This window comes from Heptranchias perlo, chromosome 20 (assembly GCF_035084215.1).
Source record: "Heptranchias perlo isolate sHepPer1 chromosome 20, sHepPer1.hap1, whole genome shotgun sequence".
NCBI classification, from domain to species: Eukaryota; Metazoa; Chordata; class Chondrichthyes; order Hexanchiformes; family Hexanchidae; genus Heptranchias; species Heptranchias perlo.
This window is the reverse complement of record NC_090344.1, coordinates 7,868,125-7,875,296: the sequence shown is the minus strand read 5'-3', so window position 1 is coordinate 7,875,296 and position 7,172 is coordinate 7,868,125. Positions and strand designations below refer to the sequence as shown.

Here is a 7,172-nt window from a genome sequence, read left to right as displayed (position 1 = left end):
TATTGCCCATCCCTAATTGCCCCTTGAGAATGTGGTGGTGAGCCGACTTCTTGAACCGCTGCAGTCCGTGTGGTGAAGGTTCTCCCAAAGTGCTGTTAGGAATGGAATTCCAGGATTTTGACCAAGCGACGATAAAGGAACGGCGATATATTTCCAAGTCGGGATGGTGTGTGACTTGGAGGGGAACGTGCAGGTGGTTTTGTTCCCATGTGCCTGCTGCTCTTGTCCTTCTAGGTGGTAGAGGTCGTCGGTTTAGGAGGTGCTGTCGAAGAAGCCTTGGCGAGTTGCTGCAGTGTATCCCGTGGATGGTACACACTGCAGCCACTGTGCGCAGGTGGTGAAGGGAGTGAATGTTTAGGGTGGTGGCTAGGGTGCCATTCAAGGGGGCTGCTTTGTCCTGGATGGTGTCGAGCTTCTTGAGTGTTGTTGGAGCTGCACTCATCCAGGCAAGGGGAGAATATTCCATTATACTCCAGACCTTAGCCTTGTAGACGGCGGAAAGGCTTTGGGGAGTCAGGAGGTGAGTCACTCTCCGCAGAATACCCAGCATCTCGTCGCCACAGCATTTACATGGCTGGTCCAGTAAATTTTCTGGTCAATAGTGACCGCCAGGATGTTAATGGTGGGGGATTCGGCGATGGTAATGCCGTTGAACGTCAAGGGGAGGTGGCTGGACTCTCTGTTGTTGGAGATGGTCATTGCCAGCCACTTGTCTGGCGTGAATATTACTTGCCACTTGTCATCCCAAGCCTGGATGTTGTCCAGGTCTTGCTGCATGCGGGCTCGGACTGCTTCGTTATTTGAGGGGTTGCGAATGGAACTGAACACTGTGCAATCATCAGCGAACATCCCCATTTCTGACCTTATGATGGCGGGAAGGTCATTGATGAAGCAGCTGAAGATGGTTGGGCCGAGGACACTGCCCTGAGGAACTCCTGCAGCAATGACCTGGGGCTGAGATGATTGGCCTCCAACAACCACTACCATCTTCCTTTGTGTTAGCCACTGGAGAGTTTTCCCCTGATTCCCATTGACTTCAATTTTACTAGGGCTTCTTCGTGTCACACTCGGTCAAATGCTGCCTTGATGTCAAGTGCAGTCACTCTCATCTCACCTCTGGAATTCAGCTCTTTTGTCCATGTTTGGACCAAGACTGTAATGAGGTCTGGGGCTGAGTGGTCCTGGCGGAATCAAACTGAGCATCGTTGAACAGGTTATTGGTGAGTAAGTGCCGATTGATAGCACTGTCAACGACACCTTCCATCACTTTGCTGATGATTGAGAGTCGACTGATGGGGCAGTAATTGGCCTGATTGGATTTGTCCTGCTTTTTGTTGACAGGACATACCTGGGCAATTTTCCACATTGTCGGGTAGGTGCCAGTGTTGTAGCTGTACTGAAACAGCTTGGCCAGAGGGGCAGCTAGTTCTGGAGCACAAGACCTCAGTACTACCGCCGGAATGTTGTCGGGGCCCATAGCCTTTGATGTATCCAGTGCATTTAGCCGTTTCTTGATATCACGTGGAGTGAATCGAATTGGTTGATGACTGGCTGCGATGAATATTGGGAGGAGGCCGTGATGGATTCATCCACTTGGCATTTCTGGCTGCAAACTCTAACAGCCTTGTCTTTTGCACTCACGTGCTGGACTCGTCCATCACTTAAGGATGGGGATGTTTACAGAGTTCACAGAGCCTCCTCCTCCCGTTAGTTGTTTAATTGTCCACTACCATTCACGATTGGCTGTGGCAGGACTACAGAGCTTTGATCTGATCCGTTGGTAGTGGATTCGCTTTGCTCTAATCTATAGCATGTTTAGCATGCATTTATTCCTGAGTTGTAGCTTCACCAGGTTGGCACCTCATTTTTAGGTACGCCTGGTGCTGCTTCTGGCATGCTCTTCCACACTCCTCATTGTACCCGGATTGATTCCCTGGCTTGTTGGCAGAGTGAGGAATATGCCGGGCGAAGAAGTTACAGATTGTGCTGGAATACAATTATGATGCTGCAGGATGGCCACACAGCACCTCATGGAATGCCCAGTTTTGAGCTGCTGGATCTGTTCTGAATCTATCCCATTTAGCACGGTGGTAGTGCCACACAACACGTTGGATGGTATCCTCAGTGCGAAGACAGGACTTCGTCTCCACGAGGACTATGCAGTGGTCACTCCTACCAATACTGTCATGGACAGATGCATTTGCGACACGTCGATTGGTGAGGCCGAGGTCAAGTTGGTTTTTCCCTCGTGTTGATTCATTCACCATCTACAGTCGGCCCAATCTTGCAGCAATGCCCTTCAGGCCTCGGCGAGTAGTGGTGCTACCGAGCCACCTATGGTGATGAACATTGAAATCTCCCAGCTACCCTCAGTGCTTCCTACAAGTGGTGTTCAACATGGAGGAGGACTGATATCAGCTGCTGAGGGCTTGTCAGTAGGTGGTTTCATTTGCCCATGTTTGACCTGATGCCATGAGGTCCACAGTCAATGTTGAGCACTCCCATCCTGACTGCATATCACTGTACCGCCACTGTCTGCTCCGTCTGTCCTGCCAGTGGGACAGGACATACCCAGGGATGATGATGGAAGAGTCTACGGATTTTGGCTGAAAGGTATGATTCTGTGAGTATGGCTATGTCAGGCTGTTGCTTGACAAGTCTGTGGGACAGCTCTCCCAATTTTGGCACAAGTCCCCAGATGTTCGTGAGGAGGACTTTGCAGACTCGACTGGGCTTGGTTTGAGCCTTTGTCGTGTCCGGTGCCTGGTGGCCCGTCCGGTTTTATTATGACTTTTTTGTTAATCGAGATTTTACAACTGAGTGGTTTGCCAGGCGATTTTAGAGGGCAATTAGGAATGAACCACATTGGTCGCTGTGGGTCTGGAGTCACATAGAGGCCAGACTGGGTAAGGAAGGCAGGTTTCCTTCCCTGAAGGGCATGAGTAAACCAGATGGGTTTTTACAACAATCCGGTTGTTTCATGGCCACCATTACTGATACTGGTATTTTAATTCCAACTTTTATTTTTCATGAATTGAATTTCTCCAGCTGTCATGGCGGGATTATGAACTCGTGACCCCGGATTCTGAGTCCAGGTCTCTGGCTTATTAGCCATTAACATAACCACTATGCTACTGTATCTCTTCGCGCTCCACTAAGTCACTCTCTTTTCATTCCTCTTATTTCGTGCTTTTTCTTTCTGCCTCCAGCACCTTTGTCTGTATCCTGTTTTTGTTCTCTCATGTGTCTCTGCTGGATGATCCAAAATTCAGACCTGTCGCTTCTTCCAGCATTTTCTTCCTTCCACAATCATCGTCCATTTCATTGAGACTTTCCTGCGGCCTTGCCAACTGTAACATTCACTTTCACATTCTTACGCCTTTAAGTTTGCTCCACATCGACCGCTGTTTCTCGGGGGCACATGTCCCGCTCGCACCAATGTTCATTTGTGCCTTGAAACCAATCGATACATTTCGATCTGCGTGACTGTTCCATAGACAAGCACTAAGAAAGCAGGGCTGGCATTCGGAAGGACAGCGGCATACTTTTCCGTGAAATTTCCATGGGGTGTCTTGTGACACGGGGGATGTTAACTGAAGAACTGTGTTTTCATGGTCGTTGGCGCTTTTGCCCGAGCAGTTGATGTGCGGGAGAGACAGAGCTGCGAATGACGGCTGAAAGGTGCACTTTTGTCAGTCTGGGCGGTGCAGTCAGGTCGTAAATGTTCCGCTTGATCTTAATAGGTCTGTGGAAATGTCCGATTGAAAAGGAATGAGGAGAAATGAGAAGCGCGGGAATCGTGAAAAAGTGTCGATGACAGGAGGTTGGCCGTGAGCGAAAGGTCCTTTGAATATCCGGCGCGGAGGGGATTTTGTTCAGAAACGACAGACTTTAAAGCGCGTGGGGAAAGTGAAGTGGGAGCTTTGTCCTTGGGTCAAATTGGGTGTTTTCAGGAAAACAGCCATTGTGAAATCACAAAAATGAAAACAGAAAATGCTGGAAACACTCAGCAGGTCAGGCAGCGCCTGTGGAGAAAGAACCAGAGGTAAGGATTCAGCCCTCTGAACTTTTTCATCAGAAATGGATGGACTGGTTTGGAGGAGAGCAATGCAGTTGTCCAAGATGGTGGAGTCAATCTTTCGATTATGTGGGTTCGGATCCCCCCTCTGCTACAATTAGTAGAGCTGTTCATTTTGGCCGAGTCACCCAAAAATCTTCTTTCCAAAGAAGTGCGTTTCCGCATTGCTGGCTTACATCTGTTTGCACAAATCAGCAAAGTCTGAATTGCCACCCAAAATGTTTCTTGCACGGAGGTGTTGGGATTGTAAGGGGTGATCTAGGTGAAGTATCAATCAAAGTGCGCAATGGCCCCCTGGTAAACGAAGTATCTCTCGTGGTGAGCATAAGATAAAAGATATGGACCATAATTATGTATTTCTTCTTTGCATCACACTCGGATTTATTATCAGGGAATGGACATGAGCAGGTCGATTTACGTCACGCTCCGGTCGCTTTGCATCGCCCCCGACACACAGAATAGAATCATGGAAATGTTACAGCATGGAAAAAAGGCCATTCGGCACATCGAGTCCGTACCGGGTCTCTGCAAGAGCAATCCAGCAAGACCCCACCACGCCCTTTCACTGTCGCCCTGTATTTTTTTTTCATTTCAAATACTTATCCAGTTCCCTGTTGAAGGCCATGATTGAATCTGCCTCCACCACCCCCTCGGGCGGTACATTCCAGATCCTAAACACTCGCTGTGTAAAAAAGTTTTTCCTCATGTCACCTTTGGCTCTTTTGCAAAACACCTTAAATCTATGTCCTCTGGTTCTTGAACCTTCCGCCAATGGGAACAGTTTCTCTCTATCTGCTCTGTCCAGATCCTTCATCATTTTGAATACCTCGATTAAATCTCCTCGCAGCTGTCTCTATTCCAAGGAGAACAACCCCAGCTTCTCCAGTCTATCCATGAAACTAAAGCCCCTCATTCCTGGAATCTTTCCAGGAATCACCCACCATCAACATCCAGGTGGTCACCATGAACCAGAAAGTTAACTGGACCAGCCAGCTGAATGCTGTGGCAACAAGAGCAGGTCAGAGGCTGGATATTCTGCGCCGAGTAACTCACCTCCTGACACCGCAAAGCCGTCCCACCATCTGCAAGGCGCAAGTCAGGATTGCAATAGAATATCATGTGATGGTCATCTACATGAAATGTTAACTCTGTATCGAAAGATTCTGCCTGACCTGCTGAGGATGTCCGGTTTTATTTCAGTTTGGCAACATCGGCAGTATTTTCATTTTGAATAAAGGAGCTTTCGCAAATTTGCGCATGCGACGAGGTGGCCGAGTGGTTAAGGCGATGGACTGCTAATCCATTGTGCTCTGCACGCGTGGGTTCGACTTTCATCCTCGTCGACGTTATGTTGAATCTTGTTTCTTTCATTCAGTCCATCCAGAAGGTCGGCAAACGGCAGAAGGAAGTTTTTGCATTGTTTGCTGAAATCAGCAACAATTCCGACCAAGAAGGTATTGAGATTGCAAGGTCGCGAATAATAAAAGTGGACAGTGGTGTCGTTGTAAAACGAGTAAATCTTGTAGTCAACGTAAGATAAATTTATGTACCATAATTATGATTTATGTCCGGATCATTCCGTGTCTCGATCGGTGTAAAAGGGATGTGCTGTCAGTCATGGAAATTTTCCGTGTCTGTGTCTGTTTAAAAGGGATGTGCTGTAAGTCTTGGATCATTCCGTGTCTGTGTCTGTTTCAAAGGGATGTGCTGTCAGTCCCGGTTCATTCCGTGTCTATTTCACCCGATTATCTTGATACCTTTTTCCTTCTGAACTGAAATGAAGATCCTCTCTGGAGAAGAAGGTTCACCGCCTGCTGTTGACATCAAGTTCATTCTGCTGGGCTTCCATCCCAATCTCCGCACTCTATCCACCATTCAGTCCCACCCCGCCTGGACATTATAATCTGCGATATTCATAAGGGAATGGAGAAGCCGAATATCATGGTTATAATTTTCTTGGCTCCACAACACTAAATATTATCAATTCCAACGATTCAGAAGGTAATCATAGAATCATAGAATCTTACAGCATAGAAGGAGGCCATTCGGCCATCGTACCTGTGCCGGCTATTTTTAGAAGACCTGTCCAAATTAGACCCACACCCCAGATTTTCCCCATAACCCTGCAAATTAGTCCTCTTCAAGTACATGTCCAATTGCCTTTTGAATGATCCTGTGGAATGTGCTTCCACCACCGTTTCAGGAAGTGCGTTCCTGATCTTAACAAACCCTCTGTTTGAAAAAAAATCTCTTAAATTCCTCTCTGGTTATTTTGACAATTATTTTAAATCTATGATCTTTGGTTACCGACCCAGTTGCCAGAGGAAACAATTTCTCCCTGCTTGCTATTTCAAAACCCCTCATTATTTTGAATACCTCTCTTTGGTCTCCCGTTCACCATCTCTGCTGTCAGGAGAATAATCCCAGCTTCTCCTATCTCTCCAAATAACTGAAGTCCCTCATCCCTGTTATCATCCAGGTCAACCTGCTCTGAATCCCCTTCAATCCTTTTTCATCCTTCGTATAGTATGGTGCCCAGAAGTGTACAATATATTCCAGCTGAGGCCTAACCAGTGATTTGTAAACGTTTTGTGTGACTTCCTTGTATTTAAATTCAATGCCCCCATTTACAAAGCCAAATATCCCATACGCTTTTTAACTACCTTATCAACTTGCCCTGTTTTGTGAATATGCTCCCCCATGTCCCTCTGCTCTTGCAACCCCCATAAATTGTCCCATTTAGATTATACTGCCTCTTCTTGTTCTTCTTCCAAAAGTGCATGACTTCACACTGATCGGCGTTAAATCTGTCACGTGACTGCCCATTTCACCAGTCTGTCCATGTTCTCCTGAAGTCTGCTACTATCTTCCTCACTATGCTCTAAGTTGCCAAGTTTTGTATCATCCGCAAATTTCGAAACTGTACTCCCTATTCCTACATCCAAGTCATGTATATATAACAAGAAAAGCAATAGTCCTCATACCGACCCCTGGGTGATCCCACTGCATATTTCTCTCCAGTCAGAAAAACATCCGTTCACCACGACTCTCTGCCTCCTATCCTTTAGCTAATTACGTGCTTCTAGTTTTCGAA

At 47.1% G+C, this 7,172-nt stretch overlaps 1 non-coding gene across 1 annotated transcript; it reads left to right on the top strand.

Annotated features, from left to right (window-relative positions):
* Positions 1 to 5,339: 5,339 nt before the first annotated feature.
* Positions 5,340 to 5,421, top strand: trnas-gcu (transfer RNA serine (anticodon GCU)). Its single transcript has one exon. It is a non-coding gene; the product is annotated as a tRNA-Ser (tRNA).
* The last annotated feature ends 1,751 nt before the right edge of the window (positions 5,422 to 7,172 follow it).